Source organism: Alosa pseudoharengus, unplaced genomic scaffold (genome assembly GCF_046254945.1).
Source record: "Alosa pseudoharengus isolate Yale_2024_CS ecotype anadromous, Long Island Sound unplaced genomic scaffold, YU_APseudo_1.1 YU_APseudo_1.1_scf_1, whole genome shotgun sequence".
NCBI lineage: Eukaryota > Metazoa > Chordata > Actinopteri > Clupeiformes > Clupeidae > Alosa > Alosa pseudoharengus.
The window spans coordinates 48,898,958-48,924,724 of record NW_027468564.1 but is presented as its reverse complement, the minus strand read 5'-3'; the positions used below and the strand labels follow the sequence as shown (position 1 = coordinate 48,924,724).

The 25,767-nt window shown below is 39.9% G+C and overlaps 1 long non-coding RNA gene across 1 annotated transcript; it reads left to right on the top strand.

The window, feature by feature from the left end:
* Positions 1–10,574: 10,574 nt before the first annotated feature.
* On the top strand, positions 10,575–12,757 carry LOC143131515 (uncharacterized). Its single transcript, XR_012988112.1, has 4 exons — positions 10,575–10,759; positions 11,460–11,490; positions 11,989–12,107; positions 12,455–12,757. It is a non-coding gene; the product is annotated as an uncharacterized LOC143131515 (long non-coding RNA).
* The last annotated feature ends 13,010 nt before the right edge of the window (positions 12,758–25,767 follow it).

The window sequence follows — 25,767 nt, the reverse complement described above, 5'->3', positions numbered from 1 at the left end:
GGCCACACTAGCCTCTGTCAAACACGGAGCGGTTTACCTTGAGCCCAGCTCGGTAACCGCTAGTCCCAGTCAAGCACAATCACAGCAGCCTTACCTTGAGCTCCGCTCGGTAACCGGCTAGCTCACGTCAAGACACACCGCCTCGCCTTGAGCCCCGCTCGGTAGGGTAGCTAGTAGCTAACATTCCGTTCCTTAAGTAGGCCTATGCTGCATTGATTTTGTTAAGGTAATTTGAGAGTAGGGGGGAGAATAACGAGCAGCAAACGTTTATTTGAAAACATAAGTAGTGATGCATGTAGTACACATGTGCGTTTAGGTTTAGCTATCACCATCTGATAAATCAAACTTTTCCCAAAGCCAGTTGGAAGGAGAGTTATAAGACGTCCTTGCCATTTATAAAATTGACAAGACAAGCCTCTTGTTCCTGGTTTAATTGCGTGATGCCCTCGAGAGTTGAGACTACTTTGCGGATAGCTTCTAGCGTCTCTTCCTCCGTCGCCATTGTTGCTGTGCTGTTGAACTACAAGCTTCGCTGGACTACAAGCAACTCGGCAGGCAAGTTCCGCGTCATCACTCAACTGTTCGCTGATTGGCGCGCCCGCACATGAGCCGTATACTGTAGGTTGGGCCAGACTACGTGCGAGGCTGAAATCAAATTTTGGCCGGAAGTACGTAGGATGGTAACACCAGGCTACTAGGCTACGCTCATTTTTAAAAGATGCATTTAATCCAAAGTAATGTCAGCTCTCTATGCAGGGAGTAGGGCTGTCACTTTTTATTCGATATTCGAATATGCATTCGAACATGATGTGAAATATCCGTAGTCGAACTATAAATAATCTATTCGTTTTTTAGTGCCATGTGTAGTGCATTTTTACAGTCTATGATTAGTTTAAGAAACAGTCTTCGGATGGAAACTTTCCCATTTCAGCCTGCTTGTGTTCGCGCTCGCAAGCTGTGCTCGCTGACGTTTCCTTTTTCACATTTTCCTTATCTAGCCTACAGCAAGCGCACATATCAACAATAAAGTGTTCATGTTGACTGAAATGGAGGGAAATCTGTGATTTTGTTTGATATTGACATGGCAACGAACCGCGAATGTAACAATATTGTGCAGAGTCAAGTGAGGTGGAAAGTTATATTAAATTACTCAGATAGACCTACTTGCCACGAAACCTTGTCATTTTGGAGTTTTTTGTTCATCTTTTGCCAACCCATTTCGTCCGAGAGCCCCAGCCATCCAGCAAAAGAGCCACTGGTGGCTCACGAGCCCCAGGTTCCCGACCCATGTCATAGCCTTTAGATAGATAGAGATAGATAGAGATACTTTATTGATCCCCAAGGGGAAATTCAAGAACAATTAAAGTGACAGGCACTCAATTCGGCCTGCACAGCACAGTGTAATGACATGAAAGAGAAGTCTATATAGTTTATACAGTGCTGTGCAAAAGTTAAGACCCATGCTAAAATTGACTAAAAGGAGGAATAAGAATCATCTTTTGGAAATTGATCTTAATGCCTTAAATTAAAAAAATTAGGAAAAATCCAACCTTTAAGGACACACATTTTCTTTGTGAATGTATCATGTTTTTAGATTCCGCGACAACTTTGCTAAAAAATTGTGATGGAAGTTGCGGTGTGTAGGGAATTGCGGGAGAAAGGGAAAATTGCAAAAAGAGTTGATTTTTTTTATTGAGGGCAACTAAGGCTAGTAAGACCAAAATCACACTGATCATCTTGATATGCGTATTAAAGCCCCCCCTTAGTAGGATTAGCTATATTTCCCCCTCTGCTGGAGAAGTTGTGCATTATGCTATTTCAAACTGTGGAAAAAAGTAACGATAAAGGACATGGATTTGTTTACAAGCTAGTGAAACGGTTAGCATAAGTTCGGCAGAACAATGTAGATGCTACAAGGTAAGAAACACGGTAGTCCCAACACGGTAGTCCAAGTAAACCAAGTAGTCCTATATGAACTTACTTTCACAGCCTAGCAACACCAGGTTGAGAGATGCAAGTTAGCAGATCATTAATGTTAGCCTTCTATTTATTGTCATCAAAACGAAACGAAAAAGTCTCTGGCGGTCTCTCGTGTCTGCAAAAATGAGTTGATGAATGAGCTCAATATTCTGCGCAAGGGACTTGTTGTGGTAGGTGAAATTTCACAATGATTGGTCAAATTTGTGGACAAGTTGCGGTGTTTGGACAAAATTGCAAGGTCACACAGAATTTGAGGGGATTTGTTGAATTTGCATTAATTGTTGCGATCGCAAAATCCTGGAGGGACTGTATAGCATAGATGGCCATTACATTATAATTAGATTAACTAGCTGAACACAGGTGACCATTTCATACTTTCTTATTGCATCATCATAACTATTCCACCTGTGTGTGTATGGTTAAAATTCTGAAGTGTAAAATAGTTTAGGCTACAGCCAAAATATTTACATCCATAGATTAAAAAAATAAGCCCCCTGCCATGGCTTGATTACAACTTCAGGCACGTAACAGCACTGCTACTGGAAACATTTCTAGGGGAAACACTGTAGAGCAGGGGTCTCAAACTCAAATGAGCTGGGGGCCAATTCTGCCAACGTCATCTGATTGGAGGGCCGGCTATTTCTGAAAATGCAATGTTCTTTTTTTCAAATACCACACAAAACTGCAAACAGAAAGTGCAAGTGTTTTTATCTAGTTTTAGACACCTGTGCTAGCAACCTTAGCTTATAAATAAAATAATGATAAAATAAATATTAATACAAATTATAAAACAAATGAAAAGCATAAAAACAGGTATGTGTGTCATCTCCAAAAGGATATTCTCCTTCATATTTAGAATAGGTGAATAACAGTCTACCTAAGACTTAATCACACGTAAACGTTTTTCAACATTTGGTGTAGGCCTATTTCTGCTTAATTTCTGCTTTAATTTGTGCAACACTATGGCCTGCATCGCTTCCGCGTCATTACAAATGCACGTCTTTGTGTTTCTCGCGTGTAGGCCTATTACAAGTAGCCTATTACCTGAAAACTTTGCGCAGCGATTTTGGGTTTGAATGAAGCTCTGGATGTCTAGCACATAGTGGTGGAGCAGAGTACAAATGAGATTTGTCAACCTACTTGGAACTATCGTCTATTTTAATCAGTATCGTTGTTTGTCGCAATTAAAAAGTATCCAGGGCCGGATTACATTATTATTTTGACATACGTCGCGGGCCGGAATTGGGCCGGACGCGGGCCGGATCTGGCCCGCGGGCCGGGTGTTTGAGACCCCCGCTGTAGAGGGTATGTGTATGTGTGACAGAGGGGAGTGTGTTTGTGTGTGAGAGAGAGAGACACGTGTGAAAGAACAATATGTGTTTGAGGGAGGTATGTATTAGAGAGAGAGAGAGAGAGAGAGAGATGTGTGTGTGTGTGTGTGTGGGGGGGGGGGTTGAGAAAAAGAGAGAGACAGAGAGAGAGAGAAATGTTTAAGGGGCGAGTGACATTGTATAACATTTTCAATTCAGGTATCGATATTTTCATTGTTTGACAGAATAAACATCACAATGGCTAATGCTAGGAAGACACTGTAGTCTCAGCTTCTCTGTGATAGCCTAAGCTTGAACATTTACAAGATGTATACAATGTAAACCTCCGACAGAGAGTGTACATGCACCCATCTAGGTAGCACATGAAATCTCCTACAGTAACAAAACAACCCTATACATTAGGGGTGGGCGATATATATCGTCTGCGATAATATCGTGATTGTTGTTTTAACGATGTGCAAATTGACATTATTGAGTATTCAAATTACTTATGGGGAAAAAACCCTCGAAATCACGTACAGAAGACTCATACATTCCCAGGAGGTAGGCTATGCGGGAGAAGTGCAGCAGAGCAAGTGTCACGTGATCACTAGTGGGTCACAACGTTGTCCCACGCAGCCTAATGTTTATTTTGTGCAGCGAGAGCAAAGATTGTTAACAATCTTTGCCGAGAGTAGCCTACTTGGGATTTTACTTCTGTTCAAGTAGCATTGATGAGACAGTCACGTTTTTTCCTACACGGTATTATATGGAGAGAAAACATTAGCCTTTGAGTATTTTAATAGTCAGTTGTAAACAAATAACTATTCTCATGTAACTCTTTTGTAAATGGACTGAAGTTTGCTCTAAATATCTACGTTTACCGATTATGCTAACCGTTAGCATCTCTATGGGATTTCTCATATACATTAGCCATAAGCTAACGCATTAGTTTCTATTCTGTAACTTGGAATGCTAGCCTACGTGATTGCTCTAAAACAAAACATAGAAGGAAATAACTGAGATGTAAGCTACTCTGTTGGTCTGCTCTTAGTTTTACAGTGAATCCTATGTAAAGGTTTGAAAGGAACTTCAGCTTCAGACTTTCTCTTGGGAAACTGTTAGGCCTATTCATCTTCTCTAATGTAGCTGGCTAGACCATGTCATTGCCACACACACAAGTGGGGGCAGAATTGGAAATGTGTCATAGAGTGACAATGCATTGGTTGATTAAGTTAAAAAGTCACAGGTTAGGTTATTGGTTATTATTGTAGGCCTAATGATGCTATTCATAAATAATGGGCTGTAAAGTAACTCAGACTTTAACAAAAACAATTTTTTAAAGGATATCGACTAATTATCGTTATCGTCAAAATCACAAAAAATATCGAGATATTATTTTTTGTCCATATCGCCCACCCCTACTATACATACACTATATTGCCAAAAGTATTAGGTCACCAGCCTTGATTCGCATATGCCTCAACCCTATAGAGCACCTTTGGGATGAATTAGAGTGGAGACTGAGAGCCAGGCCTTCTCGTCCAACATCAGTGTGACCTCATAAATGCGCTTCTGGAAGAATGGAAGAGTTGAAGCTGCTATAGCTGCAAATAGTGGACCGACGTCATATTACAGTAAACCCTATGGATTAAGAATGGGATGTCACTTAAATTCATATGCGAGTCAAGGCAGGTGACCCAATACTTTTGGCAATATGTATATATAAAGAGATTACAGAAATGAATTCAAAAGATTAGGGGCAATGTAACACATCACACATGTCAAGTTGCAATATATTATATATACCGGTATATGTTGCAAACAGAAATGTGCTAAACCCACCTTCAGAATCTAGTTCCACAGGGATCTTGATGCCCACGAACCCCCAGCAACTCCTCTGTAAGGCAGAGAAGGCTTTCTTTACTTCTTCATCTTAAAAGTAAAGGCTCTGAAATGCAGGAAGTAAATTGCATTAATCAAGAAAATAGCTACAAGTTAGGTAATTATCACACTCACTTGTCACATTGCCAAATGAGAGACTATGGCCGTTTTCTTCCAAACCTCCATTATGCTTAACTGCTAATGTTATGTGGAAGATAGCCATTAGCCACTAACATCACGGTTAAACATTGACATTACACATCCCAGCTAACAATTTATGGTTTCCAAAACGTTCTGGGAACCATAGTTTTTGGTTTCGGAAACGTTAGTTTTTGGTTCCCAAACGTTACCCTAAGGTTATTTTTTGAGCAAGTTTTGGTTCCCATGGAAAGTTTGCTGAACGTTCCGGAAACGTTAGTTCTTGGTTATATAAAACGTTAAAGGTTGCAAACTTTAGAGAACCTTCCCCTAACGTTCCCCAACCGTTGCAAACTTTAAAAAACCTTCCCCTAACGTTCCCTAACCGTTGCAAACTTTAGAAACCTTCCCCTAACGTTCCCTAACTGTTCCCATAACGTTCCCTAGCATTTAGGGAACGTTCCCTTCCCTAAATATTGCAACCTTTAGGGAACCCTCCCCTAACATTGCAACCTTTGCATACCAATTACTTTAAACAGCACGAGCAGGAATGCATTATTATATATTAGCAGGAAAGAATGAACAGGCAAAATCGATGGAACTTATAACATATATATATATATAAATTAGACTTAGTGTTAGCTAAGTATATTAACATAAGGCATTTGACTTTGGTAGGTGCTACATTCAACAAATAGACACACTGTACAATAGACAACAATATACATTGTGGCAGATACCAACACAATATACAAAGACATAATACCAATACAAGTACACATGGAGTGGGCTGTTGAGTGCAAAGTAATAGTGCAAATGTAGAGTGCAAGACGTATATTGGAATGATAAAGTATGTAATGGGCAGGTAAACGGTCAAAGTGGGGATGACCCCACTTATCTGCAGTTCAGGAGAGTGACGGCAGTGGGAAAAGAGTTGTTCTTGTGTCTGGTTGTTTTTGTGTGCAGGGATCTGTAGCGCCTGCCAGAGGGGAGGAAGTTAAAGAGTGTGTGTGCAGGATATGTGGAGTCTTTGGTGATGGTCTCTGCCCGCTTAGGTCCCAGAGTACAAGTCCTGGAGGGAGGGCATTTTGTTCCTCCTCTCCTGCAGCTCAGTGACTGTCGAGCAGGACGACAGCAATATGTCATCGACTGGAGCAGAGGGAGGTGACTGGGAGCTCCTTAAGAGCATGAGCAGTTCATCCATCTTCTCCTCAAATGCGTCCATTCGCTATGCCATGCGGTAATGGTTGTCCTTATTGCTATGGAAAATGGATGGTGTTAGTTTTAGTTGTTAAATACATTATATACCTGCATATGTGAACAAATTAAGTGAGTGTTCTTACCTCTTATTTCCGTCTCCATGGCCAAGCCACCTCCCTCTGTGTGATGAGTCACTTGTGCTGTTTACAACAACAAAAAAGTTACTTACTCTCAAGTTCCTTGTCATGAAATTGTATTTACTTGGAAATGGAAAATTCAAAGACACTGTACCTTCAACTGGGTCCCAAGATGAAGTGGCAGGCGTTATAATAGACCCATCCAGCTCTGGGCAATGAGCTGGTTGCCTGTGTGGTGTTGACTCATCTAAAAAGAAAGTAAATATGAATATTGGTCAGTTAATTTATGGTAGGTTTCTTGCACATGACATTTGCAAAAGATAAACCTATGCTGTTACATTAAACAATCGCTAAAAAGAAAAACTCACATGCAGGTGGTGGAGGCAGTGACATCTGCTGACCTAATAAAAGGCAGGAAGAGACAAATACATCAGAACAGTAACATGATATGCACTAGGTTAATAAACATGAATGTCAGTAGTTCCATGGTAGGAAATATGACTCAACTGGTTTTCTTAAATAATACATGTATAAATGTTAACTTACAGACAGGGCTTCCAGGCACACGCACCATCCTGGAATGCTTTCTTGCTTGCGGAACGGATTCATCTGAAATAAAAGACCATACAATCTGCACTGATTGCAAAAAGAATATTTGAATTGTGCAAATAATGTAGTCTGTATTTAAGAGGTCTTACCATCACTTGACCATGCACAGCCTTTTGTGGACGCTCGCATTTTCTTCCGCCTCAATGCTAGAAGTGTCCATCAGCCGCTGACATTTTTCCATAGCTTTGGTGTATGAATCTACGTTAAGAGAACAACGTTTTTGTGAGCCAGTAGTAGAGCAAAGCCGTATTTCCATATAGAGAAAACTATTATTGATAGTATTGCAGCAATCAGTCATCTGTACACAACCAGATTTTCTTAACTGGATATTTGGCCCAGCTTTTGACTTGATTTTTGTATTGTAGCCCAGAGAATTTCTAATGGGGAGACACAGCATCCATAGAAATGCATGGGCTTAGTTTGTAAAGCCAGTATGGCAGCTGTGTATAGCCTACTACACACATTCCGCCCCTTCCTGTATGCTTCCTAACAGACCTCTGAAGTTCGCCTACAAAAAGGAACCAAAACTGCCATCTTTGCCTATAAGGAGATCAGGGTGTTAATTTAACCTAACTACCTATGACAAGTTACATTGCAAGTTAGGTCTGGGGTAGCAAAAATCTAAGTTGCTGTCTTAACGTAGGCCTGTTGAAGATCACAGTTAGCCTACCACTCGAAGGCAGAGGACAAACGTGTGTTGAGCAAAATGTCTGCATTTCAGACTTCTTCGTCCACGGGAGAGTGCAATAATTCTCTCCCCATGTTATTTTCCCATAGCAAAAAATTGCAAGATAGGCTACCGGATCTCAGCTTTTTGAAGGCAAAATTCAGAGGTCTATTCACTTGAATCGTCTATCCGATCAACTGTGTTGCAAAATGGCCGCCGACAGTGTAGCCTATACATTATCTATAGCCATCTCTATGGCTCTAGTGTAGCCTACATATGCAGGACTGTTCAGTAGGTTATACCAACTTAAAAAGCCTCACCATCTCAGTATACCCACTTAAAATAGACTAGGATACATTTGGGGTTGATCACAGTATAGCCTACCCACTACAGCTAACTAGCCTACATCACAGTAGCCTAGATCCAGCTACATACAGTAGGCCTATATCCACTAGCCTACACCACTGCTGCCGAGTGACTTGCCTAAAAGGACTGACTGTACACTAAAACTAATTAAAAGAAACGGTAGCCTAGTGCTATTATTTGTAACATCAACGTGAGCAGGTTAACACGATGACACAAAACATACAATGCTGCAAAACATAACACGTTGAGAACAGCTCAAACAAAGACGAACGAGCAATGTGCTCTGGTAAATTACAAACTTGGCAGAATCGGAATATAACAAAGCCCTACAAGTGAAAGGACTTAAGGTTAAACCTCAAACCCTTGCATTACAACCACTAGGCCTACATCATGAAACTGTAACATATTTCACTTACTTTCGTGAGATCGAATTCAAGACGAGTGTAATCCATTCCAAGACTTCTTCCAGCGGTGTTCAAGAATCACGGAATTCAAACAGAGACCGTTTACGGAAGTCAGGACAAGACTTCAATCGATCACCTGAAAGCAGAGGCGCTGTCTTCCCCCTACTGGCGTGGGGGTAGGCCTACGTGTAAGGGAGAGCCTGTCTGATTGAACTGAAGTGAATTGTGAAATGAAATAAGTGAATTTTCTTAGTTGTGAAAAGTGTTCTATTGATAGATTTTTGTTTAAAGTTAAAAAAAGCACAAAAGTATATATTTTTTATTTAGTAAAATTGATATTAGCCTAAAATAAATATTATCTTGATATGATGTTTACCTTACTTAGATTTTAAGACCAATCATTTGAGTGGATCTAAATCAAGTGACTGCAAACATTTTGTATGTTACTTCAAAAACTGAAATGGAGCTTGTGTTGTTATTGTCTCCAGTTTCTAACGCTGATAGAGGCGCAATCAATCACACAATGCTATATAACACATTTAACACGGCATGGAATTGGAATGAATAGAGACGCATTACCATTGACGTCATTGCCACCTAATCAGAAGCCTCGAATGCAAATAATGTAACATGTGTGAATGTAAAATGGTAATGGTAGGCTACAGGAACAAATGAAACATGTTCTGAATGTATTCTAGTGATAGCAGAAAACTACTATAAAAATATTTTATATTTTATTTACCAAAGTATTATTGTTTGTTTAATCCAACGTGAAACTGCAATCGGTTCTGAATGCAGACCAGGCGTTGTCTTCCCCCTACTGGCGTGGGGGTGTAACGGTTGGACTTTTATATTGAGCTAAGTGAAATGTAAAATGTAGAAGTGAAAATTGTTTTATTGATAGATTCGTGTTTTAAGCATTTTCACTTCATACGGTTACAAAACTGAAATCAAGCACAAAAGTATTGTTTATAGCAAAATTGATATCAGCCTAAAAATAAATATATTCTCTTACTCCTTATCTTAATTTGATTACATAAGGCCAATCATTTTTAGTGAATATCAAGTGACTGCAAACCTTGTATATGCTAGGCCTACTTCAAAAACTTAAACGGAGCTGGTTAAAATAAACATGTCAAAACAGCACTCAGAACAACCAAAAACAACCAATAACAACCAAACGGGAACGTTGTGTGAAGGTACTGTGCAACCATAGGAGAACGTTTTGGTTGGTTGGTTCCCTTAACGTTTAGGAACGTTAAGGAACCCTTAGGTAACGTTCCCTAACCGTTAGGTTTTGGTTTGGTTCGAACTACCCTTTAGGGAACCATACACTAACGTTCCCGAACGTTCCCTTAACGTTTTGTGTTAGTGGGGATAGCTCTAGCTAGATAGAGCTAGATCTTACTATATTAATAGTAAGTTATTTGTAGCATGAAGGGACAAAAAGGTGCCGAATTATTTCTAAACTAGGTCTATGTTCACCCTAGCTCCTCAGCAAAGCTCTGGTTAAGTAGCTAGCTAGCTAACGTTAGCAGATAGCTAATGTTAGCCATGAAGATGGTGGTTCATATTTTCTATTATTATTAGCTAACGTTACAAACATAAAAAGACAAACTACACTTACCCTTCATCCAATGTAATCTCTCTTCACCTCCTCTGTCAACTCAGCTTTGAAAAATAAGTCCAGCCTTGGAGGATGGATCTAACCAGTGTCTTCTTCAAAGAATCTTTCATTCAACGTCTCCCTTGGTTGTCTGATGACAGCGTCAAGTTTTTGGCGCCAAAAGCAGCTGACACGATAGAACCTATTTTTTACAGTCTATAGAACCAAAGATCCTTAATATACAAAGATAAAGCAGCACTGGCTTCTACAATGGAATGGAATTGTACACAGTTCCTGCCTCCTAAAAAGGCGTGGTCAGAATGCGCTGACGCTACCTCGTTGATGAAAACGTCAAATATTTTTCATTTTCGCGCCTCTCTCTTGCTGTGACCAACTGGAGCTGGCCTGGGTGACTGAATTTGGTACATCGTCGTGGCAAGATGCGGTCTGATTTCCAGGTAAGTGGCAGTTTGAAATGTGGCAAGGTATTTGTGATTAGTCTGTGTCAGTGTAACGAGTTATCTATGTAGTAAAATGTCTGCGGAGTTTAGGTAATAACATTATTATTATCTCGTGTCGCCGTCATGAATGTTAGCTCATTGAGGAGTAACGTTAGTTGACGTTAGCTAGCTAACCATCTGATACCGATAGCAGAGCTAGCTGAGGCACTAGCTACCAGATTAATTTGGTAGTTAGGCTACAAAGATAATTTACGAACCTGATATTTGCTCTACCTAAATCGGCATCACTATAGCTTGTGGATCAGATCTACTGCAAGCGACATTGATTTAGCAGTTTTGAAATGTGTTTAGTTGCTAGTAAAAAATGAGTAGCTACCGTATGTACACAGTTGTTGGTGCACTGAATTTTATTATCAGCCTAGCGTAGCAGCTAGTGAAACATTTAGTTTTACGCCATATTCTCTGTCTGTCCTTGATGACGCGACGATTTTCTCTACTGATCTCTGCCCCGATCCTGCACATTACATATTTTTGTATTAAGTTTGTCTCTGATGGCAAATGTGTAGTCAGGGTGGCGCTCAACGATTGTGTTGAATAACGTTACATCAGTTGTGAGTAGTTTTTCTCGGATGGTCTTGCACAGACCCTTATCAAGCAGCACTAAAATGAACGTCATGTTTGCTAATTCTCTCCCCAGTTGTTGGACGAGCAGAAGGACGCTATGGATGGTGAGGATGAACCCGCGATGACAGGGAGGAATGAACTTGAACCTGTGTTATTCAGAGGATAAGTCAATGCTATGTACTGTGTTCTGTAACTGTCCGCTCTTGTGGCCATTCAAATGTATAGGGCAATTCCACGCAAAACTGTAACATCCATAACACCAACACAATGCCATGGTATTTAGTTGGCATTATGGATGTGACAGTTTTGCGTGGAATTGCCCTATACAAGTTACAGACTTTCAAAGTTAAACATATCAAATATAATTTCATATAGGCTACTAACAATCAGACCTGAAGACTTCATGAAACACTACCAAAATAAAGTTGAAACTAATTCTACAAAAGGCACTCCAAAGGAAAAGCATGTTTCGACCAACAGCCTGTCACTATGAAACTCTGTAACTAGATTTAAACTTCCCTCTGTATGGAAAAAAAGATCTATTATTCAACATTAGTTAACACACTGAGAATGATTGCTGCACTATATGTATTGTTCTCTAGCAACCTGAAGGTCCAAGACTCAATCCACTGAAGGCTCTCCGTAAGATGGTGGATCTGATGTCTGCTTTGTGGTCCTATAGGACGACGCCATGGATTGGGGTCAGAGATGCGCCTGAGAAGTAAGTGTTTGTGTTTGTAATCAAGTGCTGTAATCACAATTTGACTGATGCTAAAACTGGAGTAGGGGATTTGAATGGACATTTATACCGTGAATTTAAGACATCAAAAAGCCTGTTCATGGCCTCAAAGAAGTCAGTCGTAGTATTTGCCTAACTTGGCAGCCTCTCCAGCTGTATCATAGTCTTCAGTCCTATTGTGTTATCACAGCATTTATAGTATGAAGGATCATATTAAGCAAAGCAATGTGCAGGTGTAGTAACTTAATTTCAAGAACATAAGAACATAATTGTAATTCATTATGTTTTTTTTTTTTTTTTTACTTTGTGTGGTGTTGTCTCTGTTTTAGGTGCTGTAAATGCTGGCCATATGACTTCAACCTTCATCCAACCAAACGAAGAGATCCTGCTTTCCTACACTCCATTCAGGATGTTAGTTAATTCAAAGACAATAACAGTATTTAGTTTTGTAAATGCTTAACTACCACTCAATGCAGGACACATCTACTGGCAGTTGATGGAGGGGGTTTAGGGCAGTTGTGCTATTCTTTTCCTTGTGGGTAGACTGCAGAATGTGGCTATGTATGCAGGTGTTAAATTGTGGGATTTGTTGAAAATGTGAATTTCAAATAAAACCATACCATTCAAAGTTAGCCTCACACACTTTATACCCTCCTTTCCTCAGGTTTACTTGTTTGGATCGGATGGACAAGTCGGCACTCCTTATATTAACAAGCTACCTCTTTCTTCTACTAGTTCAATAATATGGTATCTGAAAGAGAAATGCCAGTGTTCATCATATTTTTAGCCTTATGTCAATGAAAAAATAAGTGGTGTATTTCCATTGTAATTTGCGTGGGTAGTAGGCCTAAAGATATGGCCGTGTGGCGGCGCTGTGGGATACATCGATTGGCGCTACTTTATCAAACATCAGAGGTAAGGCTAATTGAGAAAGCAGACGTCTGGTTAGGTGTGCTAGTTAGCAACTTGTTAACCAGGGGCACGTTTCCCATAACCATAGTTGCTAACTAAGTTAGCTACTTTGTTGGTTACAATGCAAACTATGGTTTTGGGAAACGCACCCCTGGCTGTCCAGATTATTATGTGATATGACCTACTTGTTAAACAATAATATGCAATACTATAGTACAGTGGTTCTCAAATGGGGGTACGTGAGATTTTAAAATATACAAATAATTTGCAATAAATGTAGTCATGGATTACTATCCAAATGTTTGAATTTTGTATGTGTTTATTAGTTCCAAAGTTTAATAAATTAGACACTGATGGCACAGTGCTCTGTTTTAAATCTTTTTTTTCTCAACCAAAAATGCTTTGCGCTGGTTAGGGGGAAGGCTACTTGGCTGAAAAAATATTTCACAGGGGGGTACATCACTGAAAAAAGGTTGAGAAACCACTGCCCTAGTTTATGTGTATGGCCGTCTGCTATACAGCCTATTTGAACGCAATCCATTTTCGCGATTGAGTGATCAACATCGAAGTGGTAAGCAACGGTAACTTATTCCAGAGAACCTTCGGCTACTTAGTAGATCGCGTGCCAGTGGGTTACAGAAACAGACAGACAAGTGGCAAACAAAGTCGTTTTTCTCATTAACTGTTCATCTGAAAAACGCCATGTCGATGTCAGAATGTAAGGAACACATGTGAATTACAGAAAATGCATTAAAATGCCCAATCTCGAGCTGTATAATTAAGGGCTGGGGCATAATCCGAGAAAAAATGATTTCTTCCATAGGGCCACAGTGTAAAGAATCTCTCGCTAGTCTCCTAAAAAGGCGTGGCGCTAGTGAACCCTACGTCATAGGGGAACAGGAAGAACCCTTCTGTGAATCGTCTCGCTTTATCAACCGTCTCTGATAGAACTAAGGAAGCTAAAATAGTTTCATTGGCAACTATAGTTATTAAAAAGTATCTACATTAAATTATTTAGGCTAATATTTGATAGACATAAATTAACCTAATGACATGTTTAGAAGCCTACATTCTGAGGCTCTAGTTTGTAAATTTATTTATAGCACATTTGATTAGATTAGATTAAACTTTGTCATTGTGCAGAGTACAAAGAGACAAAATGCAGTTTGTGTCTAATCAGAAGTGCAAAAAAGTGCAATGTGATACAAAGAAGGTGGTGCATTATCATGCACAGTGGTCATCTAATGTGCTTTACATGTAGGCTAATGACACAAGATTAATATGTAGCCCACAATAATGTAAACAGTAGCCTAATATAAACAGCACTAAAGACAAAATAATAATAATAATAATAATAATAATAAATAAAAAATGCACTTTATAACATCTGAGTTCCAGTGGGCACCATATGGCTAAATGCCATTTCAACCTAGTTTTGACCTTGGGCACTACCAGCAGACCAGCGTCAGTAGATCTAAGAGACCTGGTATGTTTATATTGTGAAAACATGTCTGCAATATATGTTAGGCCTAGGCCATTTAGTATAGACAATGACAGACTTATTTGATCTCAGGTGCTAAGTGAGTGAGTGTGTGAAACCACATGGGCATAGGTATCAATGGAATTGGGACAGCACTTCACAATTGTTAATAACAAAGACGTTGCTGACACGTGCACTATGCACGTGTGTTGTGCTGTTGTTTACCTTTGTAATTTCTGGATTTCTCTGGTCTCTGCGGTAAACGTCACAACGCTTTGAACTGTGGGTAATTACCTGTGGTGAAGTCCAATGCAGACTCATGGAACGGGGCTCAGTAAGTGTGTATACTCAAACCCTCATGCTTTTTGAAATGCGGCATTGGGACAGCCCTAAGCCCTTACAAATTTTGCGAGAATGTGTACCAAAGTCTGTGGGATTGGCCCAGTGACTCAATGGGACCAACATCATTTGGTGAGAGAGCAAGGTAGACCTGGGTGTCATCTGCATAGATAAGCTACCTTGTACTCTTGAAAGATTTGGCCAAGAGGGAGCATGTACAGGTTAAACAGGTACAGGTTAAGGGGCCCAAGAATAGATCCCTGTGGAACCCCATATGGCATGGTGGTTTTCTCTGATACATAGGTGCTGATAGAAACAAAGTAGTCCTTGTCTACTAGGTAGGACTTGAATTTATTAAATATATGTATCATATTTTACCAGAGTCTGCATTCAGCATGATGTTGAGGAAAGCCTGACTGGAGGTTGTCATTGAAAACTACTTTTCAACTACTTTTCAATAACCTTGTCTATAAAGGGGAGGCTTGAAATATGCCTGTAATTGTTAAGTATAGATTAATCCAGATTTCTTTTTTTAACCCTCCTGTTATGTTCGTTTCATGTTTACTAGTTTTGTGTTCCCGGTCAGAAATGACCGCTGCATTATAACTTGTTATAAATCCATAGTAGAACATATATTATAATCTAATGGTGTGATAGACCTTTGTATGAACGTGTGTTCTATAGATATAACCTATTGAACTTCCATTTGCTGTTTATGGCCTGTAGGCCTCATTGACCTGAGCTCATGCAAGTCAGAAAGGGGAAGATTCTATTGGGGAAAGGTTCCAGTGGGGGCTGGCATAGAAGCAAATAGGGGGGGGTGAGGGTGTGTTTGTGTGTGTGTTTTAATGTACAGAAGCACACAGTCCATCTAATCAATAAGTATGTGTCTGGACTCAATTTTATACACTGACCATTTTCTCACAGATTCATTTCTAATGGCCGGTCATATTTGAGACCGGGAATACACATGGGTGTTAAATAAAACACTCAAATTGTCATGAAAATTATCAAAAATTGTTTTGTGTGTTCAGGTGCCCTGTGTCATGGTGCCTCATGGTAGTCAGAATAAGGTAACAATATTTTTGAGAGAAAATAATTGTCAATCGGTCACATTTGACAGCAAACACAACATGAGAGGTTTGTGCTGCTAGGAAAATGCCTGAGGTGAGAACGGTTCACAATTTGCAAAAGCCCAAATGCCAAACAGCTGAAAACACTTTTAAAGAAGTTTAGGCAGAGCGTCAAGACAGCAGGTATGAACTAAGTTGCAGCACAGTTTTTTCAAGGGTTTGGCCATCAATAGCAGTAAATACAGATAAGGAGGCTACATTTTGTCTAGGCCTGTAGGCCATATTTTCAATTTTGTGATGGAAAAAAAGAACCAACGTCATTACATTTTTTTGTTGACTTGAAATATTGAGGTAGCTCTGTTATGTTGGGGAATTTGTTAACTTATCAACAATGGCAAAAAGAGCACAGGAGTTATTAATGCGTTAATAATGTTACAATTAATGAAGATTGCCTGGCCCTACGTAACTCAGAGTTATAAATGTGAAGTCTCTTTTTGAAGATGTCATATAGTTAATTTGAAGCTTAGTGTTTCTCCATTTACGTTCAGCTTTCCTACATTCTCTCTTCTGATTTGCTAATGTTGTGATATTCCTCCATGGTGTTTTAGGTTTACTGAAGTCTTTTTAACCTTGGCAGGTGCTAAAGAGTCAAGGACCCTGATAATATTAGAGCTAAATTGAGTAAGATGGTCTTCCTGCACACATGGTGTCATACTGTAGCTACATAGCTATGGCTTCCATAAAAAGAGTGCTGGTATTCTCATTAATTTGTTTGTGGTAATTTGATGGTTTTACTGTAAAATTCACTATGATAGTTCATAGTAACACTGTCAACTAATGGATCTTTTACAGTTCAACCATGAAGTATTTATTAACAGTGCATGACCGATTTTGATGTGTTCATGATAAGTGATAATGGATGACACTGTGTTCTTTAATCAAAAGTTTTTCTGTCATGTTGTTAAACTTTAGTCGATACATGTGAGTAAGTAAACACAGCATAGTCTATTTGATGACCACAGGCTTAAAAGTAGAGGTAGCACAGGAATGTGAAGGATATAAAAAGAGGGAATTCATGTTTTATTTCATGGTATTATCCCAGAAATGTGATATGTGATGTGATTGATATGTGATGTGATTGAAAATGTTTAGTTGAACTGTAAACTTCATAAACCTCATAATTATGAAGACCGCAGTCTGACTATAAACTGAATTGCAGTCAACCATCATCTTTACTTATTAACTGTAAACTTTAAAGTCCGCATCAGACGTGCGACCATGAAGTTCATAGTAATGGGAGAGTTCATAGTCAAGTCATGATATATTCATGGTCGAACTGTAAAGGCAATGGTAGAACTATAAAAAACTTAAGTTGAACTGTGAAATTTTTTTACTGTGAAATTTTACAGTTCATTTTTTCCTGAGAACTGATGTACGTTTTTTTTTTTTACTGTACGGTAATAATGCTGAATGAGCCAAACAAAAATTTCCGCAGCAACATTTTGGTTGGCCCCACCAAATCTCACTTCAAGGTTTTTTGAAAAGTTGGCAGCCCTGTGAAGGGACAAACTTTTAGTTATGTGTGTGGAATATATCGATTACTAAACTGCCTATCATGGATGAGAAACTGTTAGCTAGCTTTTAAATCACCAAGCCAGCTGATACCAGGTTGCCCGATAGCCAGCCACTGCTTGACATTACATTAGTTATCATAATATTAGCGATTAGCAATAGTTGCGGGACGTTTTGCTTATATTAACAATGCTAACCATGTTACTTAGCTAACATAGCTAGTGTTTTCTATGCTAACAATGTTAACTGTGCTAACCATATGATACTTAGCTAATGTTTTTAGCAGTTATGCTAACCATGTTACCAGAGACGGTTGATAAAGCGAGAGAGCTGCACAGTCCCGCCCACAGCCAAAATGCGGTTAGGTGCCGGATGTAAGATTCCCATTCATTTGTCCCATTGACGTAGGGAAAAATCCGTATCTAAAGAGTTTTACAGCATGTCTTAGGCTAACCAGCTACGGCATAACTCATAAGCATACAACATATCATTTCGAGTGAAAAAACGAAGAGAAAATCCAAAAAAAGTCAAAGGTACAAGACTGTACATATTTTCATTTCCGAGCGAAGGAACTACTCATCCCATAAACCACGCGAACCCTTTCCTCCAAACAGTGATTTTTATATAGTGAATGTGCAGTTAAAGGACAATTCCGGCGCAAAATGAACCTAGGGGTTAATAACACATGTGTACCGAGTTCGACCGTTCGCTGGGATTTGTTTTCATGCTAGTCGAATGTGACCAGTTTTATTGCAAACCGCTTATTAGCGTTAAAGCTAGCCTTCGGGGCACACGTACAGAGAAAGAAATCGCTATTTCTATACCATTAACAAGGCTCAAAATAGCCCCACACTTACACAGTAGCATAATGAGGGTCTCTACATGTAAACCGAAGCATTGAGAACTTTGTAAGTGTACAGGCAGTTTATTAAAAAGAAACACATTACCGTTGACGTCTGGTTCACATACAGGCAGGCGCCTTGGTTACAACTGGGATGTGAAGTGAATCTCGGGTGAAACGTTGTTGCAGAAGGACTGTGCAAAAGAGAAGCACTGAACGCAACAGGAGACATAAGAGATGGCAGGTTATTTGAACGAATTTGAAGACATCAAGGATGAACCCTTATTGGACGTCCTTATCTTTTCGAGTCGGAATACCAACGAAGAGCTGCGGGAGCTCCGTGAAAGGGCTATGAGAGAGAGAGCTAGAAGCTGTAGTCAATACCACACACAGGCGGCGGCGATCCATAGGCTACCAGAGGGACATGGATCCACTAAGTAAGTAGCCTACACTACACAAGTTATGTTACATCGGAGCTATTATTTCTGATAGGCCTATATTGAGCAAATTACGTTTGATTTTAGTTCACATCGCCTGCCTGTATATGTGAACCAGACGTGAACGGTAATGTGTTTCTTTTTAATAAACTGCCTGTACACAAAGTTCTCAATGCTTCGGTTTACATGTAGAGACCCTCATTATGCTACTGTGTAAGTGTGGTGCTATTTTGAGCCTTGTTAGTGGTATAGAAATAGTGATTTATTTCTACTGTACGTGTGCCCCGAAGGCTAGCGTTAACCGCTAATAAGCGGTTTGCAATAAAACTGGTCACATTCGACTTGCATGAAAACAAATCCCAGCGAACGGTCGAACTCGGTACACATGTGTTATTAACCCCTAGGTTCATTTTGCGCCGGAATTGTCCTTTAAATAGCAGTTATTTCAGGAGTAATCGTGTAAATAATAGTGTTTTTATTACATTTTATATTTATCATCGTGTATTTTATATCGTGCGTGTGTGAAAGCGGTTAACGTTAACGTTAGCAACATGGTGTGCCGTACCTGACTGTCATCAGAGCCCGTCTACGGAGAGCCTTGCCACTCCGTATTAAGTCCCATTGTACCGAATTTTGGTTGCAGTTCCACCATATTTCCACTGGGGGCGATCGCCATGAGTGCAGAATGAATGGGAGTCAATGGAGCTAGACGGCTAAATTTGTCTCTTTCACCTGATTGTCGTTGACAAATCTCAGATTTGATTGTAGTTTGTATAACTTCAACATGGGTTATAGGTCAAAAGTGGAATGAACGAGTACTTATGTCCTTTTGATTTCTTACAGTTTGGGTCGTTGTTGCCCATAACACGCTAGCATTGTGCTAATGAGTGACGTCATTGACACGTTTGAAAGGCTTTTTAGAACAATTAAGTGACTTTAAAAAATATAATACTCCACCAAGTGTATTTTCTTTGCCTCCCCTTTCGAATACAATATTCAAATTACTTGAAAAAAAATGATATCCCGAGAAAAGTGGATTTTTGAGGGGTACAGCTCCATAGACCTCCATGCATTCTGCACTCGTGGACGAGCGCCCTCATGTGGAACCACAGAAGAAACTGCAACCAGTTCAGAAACCGGAACTTTTCCGAGTGGCAGTTCTCCCCTTATAGAGTGGTGAAGTCCCGCCCCTTCTACTTCCGGTCCATGGGACCTATCTTTCAAAAAATTATGAACGGGAGTTAATGGAGAGATAACAATTATTTTTTGGTCCAGTTTGAATTGTGCCACGAATTTCACATATGATGTGTGTGAATTTAAAAGATAATTTTTCACGTTAGAAAGTACTGTTGTTCGATAGACTTCAAAAGTTATGTTGGTTTTGTGCGAATCCACTCAGTGGACTACATCTCTCGTCTCGAACGATGTACGTCACCAACGTAATGAAACGATAAGAGCTGTTATGCTAGTTAACGGTTGCATCTTGCTGCCTGCTATGTCACTTAACAGTATGTAATGTACAGTCTATGGACGAATACAACTTACCTGATGTGTTTAATCCTCTGACTCATGGTATTTTCTTCGGCAAGGAAAGCCCAATTAAGACCTGTTGCTGGTATGCTTGTACAATCTAGTGTGGCTGTGAATGAGCTAACGTCACTAGCGCGACTGATGGGTTTGTAGTCGTTGGAATTACGATCTTTCACAATGTTGTAATTCAATAGTTACGAAACAAACTGCAAATGTCTTTACATGAAAAATTGTCTTTAAAATTGACAAACATCATATGGGTAATTCAAGGCACAAGTCAACCGGGACCAGAAAATAATTTATTTTTCGCCATAGACTGCCGTTCAAATTTATTTGAAAGATAGGTCCCATGGAGGCAAACGGAAGGGGCGGGACTTCACCACTCTATTAGACATTCTCTGCTGTCATCCTATGCTGTCATCACTGCTCAGTTGGGCTGATGCATGGACAAGTGCATGGTCTGCTCTTGGACCACATTAATTTGCCGTGAATTATTACACAAAATGTTCATTAAATGCACGAAGAAGTATTCCTATGTTAATGATTGATATGAATCATACAGTATGAAGGCTACGGTAGCCTAGCTAATGTTAACTACTGTAGCAGCATTAACGTTACCAACCTCCCTGCTTAACTCACCACAACTTTGTAGGTCTTGTCCCTCATGCTGGCCCTTACAAAACCCACAAGCTGACTCTCGGACACACAACAGTCAATAATGTGACCCGATTTAAAGTGGCTTTCACCTCTTTGGACACTGACTAAAACATAATATATTTCATACCTGTGTTGCAGCATGTAGGCTAATGTTAGCTGCATTATGTAATGACATAGGCCTACAATCTCGGAAATGCTAAAGGTTAGCCGTCGCTACCTGAAGTGTTTGAACTAACATTTACAGTGGTCTATTTGATAGTGTATTGGCCCTGACTAAGTTCGTGTGATGTATAAACCACAATCCTTGTTGATACAAGTACCAATATTCGTCAAGAAAGTTTTTAATCATATTAAGATTTTCGCCATAGGCAGCCATCTTTGACGCCATCTTTGTCAATAATTTTCGCTACGAGAGTTTCAAACTATGACCATAACGGCCTTTCCACCAATCAGAGGCATCACTGTGGGATTGTTCAGGATTGTGGGTAATGAAGTACTTATCCAAGAGATCGCGAATAAAAGGCATTTATCTGAAAACTAGGTTAGTGCCCCATGAACTCTTGGCATCTATATGAGCATATACAATCGCTTAGTACAGCCGTAGCTGGTTTTAAGTTAAGTTTTTATGGCTTATACCGCAATTGTCAATGGGGAAATTGCATTGAATTTTTACTTCCGGCATCGGCTGTGGTCGGGACTGTGCAGCTCTATTCATAAGAGGGTAAATTCTGGCACGTTGTGACGTGGGGTTCGAAGCTGTCACGCCCATTTAGGAGTCTAGCAGGAGGTCCAGTGTCTATGTATTTCTATGGGAGAAATTAACATTTTCACGGAATATGACCAATCCCTTAGCCCTGCATTCAGCAAGTTTTGAAGCCATTTTCTAGAAGCCACATGTCTCCCTAACATTCCGAAATTGTATTTTCCAACGAAACAAATAGAGCTGCACAGTCCCGCCCACAGCCGATGGCGGATGTAAAAATTCAATGCAATTTCTCCATTGACAATTGCGGTGTAAGCCATAAAAACGTAACTGCACGTGGTAGACTTAAAGGAGAATTCCGGTGTGATATTGACCGAAAGTGTGTTGAAACATGATACCGAGTGTGAACGTATGTCTCATAGCCCATCTCGGCTTGTCCCCTGCACTCCAAAATCTGGCGCTAGTTAGCCGATGCTACCAACAGCTTTTTCAATGGTGGTGCTTCGGCATCGGGCTAGCCATGCAAATAAATCACTGTTTTACACCATTTACGAGGCTCAATGTATCTCCACACTTAATTGGTAGACTTCCGAGGGTCCTGACATTTAAAACAAGACATTGAGAACTTTGAAAAAGCTACAGAAACTGGAATCCATGCATTTCCACAGAATTATTTTTGGAATCTGATCCCTTATCATACCTGTTCATTCTTACTCGTCGCTCGACTTATCGTGACTAAATTCAAGATGGCTGCAAACGCTAAACATCGTGAAGATACTGTCTGTATAAATCGTCTTGTAAGTAAACTACCAGTGCTTTTTCAAAGTTCTCAATGTCTCGTTTTAAATGTCAGGGCCCTCGGAAGTCTACCAATGAAGTGTGGAGATACATTGAGCCTCGTAAATGGTGTAAAACAGTGATTTATTTGCATGGCTAGCCCGATGCCGAAGCACCACCATTGAAAAAGCTGTTGGTAGCATTGGCTAACAAGCGCCAGATTTTGGAGTGCAGGGGAAAAGCTGAGGTGGGCTATGAGACATACGTTCACACTCGGTATCATGTTTCAACACACTTTAGGTCAATATCACACCGGAATTCTCCTTTAAAACCAGCTACGGTTGTACTAAGCGATTGTATATGCTCCTATAGACACCAAGAGTTTGTGGGGCACTAACCTTGTTTTGAGATAAATGCCTTTTATTCGCGATCTCTTGGATAAGTACTTCATTACCCACAATCCTGAACAATCCCACAATCCCACAGTGATGACTCTGATTGGTGGAAAGGCCGTTATCGTTTTTTACTGCCTATGGCGAAAATCTTAATGTGATTAAAAACTTTCTTGACGAATATTGGTACTTGTATCAACAAGGATTGGGGTTTATACATCACACGAACTTAGTCAGGGCCAATACACTATCAAATAGACCACTGTAAATGTTAGTTTAAACACTCAAACTTTTCAGGTAGGCTAGCACTAGCCGACAGGCTAACCTTTAGCATTTCCGACATTGTATGTCATTACATAATGCAGCTAACATTAGCCTACATGCTGCAACACAGGTATGAAATATATTGTTTTAGTGAGTGTCCAAAGGGGTGAAAGCCACTTTAAATCGGGTCACATTATTGACTGTTGTGTGTCCGAGAGTCAGTTTGTGGGTTTTGTAAGGGTCAGCAGCATGAGGGACAAGACCTAGCAAAGTTGTGGTGAGTTAAGCAGGGAGGTTGGTAACGTTAATGCTGCTAGCAGTGCTAGTTAACATTAGCTAGGCTACTGTAGCCTTCATACTGTACGAGCCATATCAATCATTAACCTAATAATACTTATATATTATTCAGTGAGGCGCGGTGGTTTATGGGATGAGTAGTTCATTCGCTCGGAAATGAAAATATGTACACAGTCTTGTACCTTTGACTTTTTTTGGATTTTCTCTTCGTTTTTTCACACGAAATGATATGTTGTATGCTTATGAGTTATGCCGTAGCTGGTTAGCCTAAGACATGCTGTAAAACCCTTTAGATACAGATTTTTCCAAACATCAATGGGACAAATGAATGGGAATCTTACATCCGGCACCTAACCGCGTTTTGGCTGTGGGCGGGACTGTGCAGCTCTATAAAGACAAAAATAGCTTTGTTCGTGATCTGTCACTGTCTCCTCAAAGCTCTGGTGCACAGCCACCTGTTCTCAGAGGCTCTAGACTCAGAGATGGTTGAAAAACTAACCTAACATATTTTTTGCTAGAACTAGTAGACTACCACAAAGTTGCTGAACATATGTTATTTCAGGTTTGTTTGCAACAATATATAAGTTTAACCAAAGTTCTTAGCTGCTAGCTAGCTAGCGAACATTCCCATTCACTTTCCATTTACTGTGCTAACGTTAGCTAGCTCGGTTAACGGGGAAAATTAAATTATTCATTTCGTGTCCGAAAGAGTGTTTCATTGGCATCACACACAAACAATGACTGTAAAATAGTATACACAATTATATGTATATGTTATTATTGATTATTCAGAGAAAAGTTTGTTTTAACACGCCTATTTAGGAGTCCGGAACTAGTGCCATTTCGTTACATAGAGCATTACAGTCCTGCCCACAGGAGTTTCCGGAAGTAAGAATTCAATGCAATTTCTCCATTGACAATTCGGGTATAAGCCATAAAAACTTAACTGCACATGGTAGACTCAAAACCAGCTACGGCTGTACTAAGCGATTGTGTATGCTCATATAGACGCCAGAAGTTCAAGGGGCACTAACCTCGTTTTGAGATAAATGTCTTTTATTCGCGATCTCTTGGATAAGTACTTCATTACCCACAATCCTGAACAATCTCACAGTGATGCCTCTGATTGGTGGAAAGGCCGTTCAGTCACAGTTTGAAACTTGAATCAGCGAAAATTATTGACAAAGATGGCGGAGTCTTTTACTGCCTATGGCGAAAATCTTAATGTGAATAAAAACTTTCTAGACGAACATTGGTACTTGTATCAACAAGGATTGTGGTTTATATATCACACAAACTTAGTCAGGGCCATGTTACTTAGCTAACATAGCTAGTGTTTTCTATGCTAACAATGTTAACTGTGCTAACCATATGATACTTAGCTAATGTTTTTAGCAGTTATGCTAACCATGTTACCAGAGACGGTTGATAAAGCGAGAGAGCTGCACAGTCCCGCCCACAGCCAAAACGCGGTTAGGTGCCGGATGTAAGATTCCCATTCATTTGTCCCATTGACGTTTGGAAAAATCCGTATCTAAAGAGTTTTACAGCATGTCTTAGGCTAACCAGCTACGGCATAACTCATAAGCATACAACATATCATTTCGAGTGAAAAAACGAAGAGAAAATCCAAAAAAAGTCAAAGGTACAAGACTGTGTACATATTTTCATTTCCGAGCAAAGGAACTACTCATCCCATAAACCACCGCTCCTCACTGAATAATATATAAAATGCACGAACCGCGCGAAGTCATTTCAAAACCGGCTACAGCACGCGAACCCTTTCCTCCAAACAGTGATTTTTATATAGTGAATGTGCAGTTAATAGCAGTTATTTCAGGAGTAATCGTGTAAATAATAGTGTTTTGATATTGAATTTTATATTTATCATCGTGTATTTTATATCGTGTGTGTGAAAGCGGTTAACGTTAACGGCAGTGCTTCGTAACGTTACCTGACTCATCCTATGCTGTCATCACTGCTCAGTCGGGCTGATGCATGGACTGGTGCATGGTCTGCTCTTGGACCACCATATTCAGTTTATTAATTTGCCATGAATTATTACACAAAATGTTCATTAAATGCACAAAGTATTCCTAGATTAATGATTGATATGAATCATACAGTATGAAGGCTACAGTAGCCTAGCTAATGTTAACTAGCACTGCTAGCAGCATTAACATCACCAACCTCCCTGCTTAACTCACCACAACTTTGTAGGTCTTGTCCCTCATGCTGCTGACCCTTACAAAACCCACAAACTGACTCTCGGACACACAACAGTCAATAATGTGACCCGATTTAAAGTGGCTTTCACCCCTTTGGACATAATATATTTCATACCTGTGTTGCAGCATGTAGGCTAATG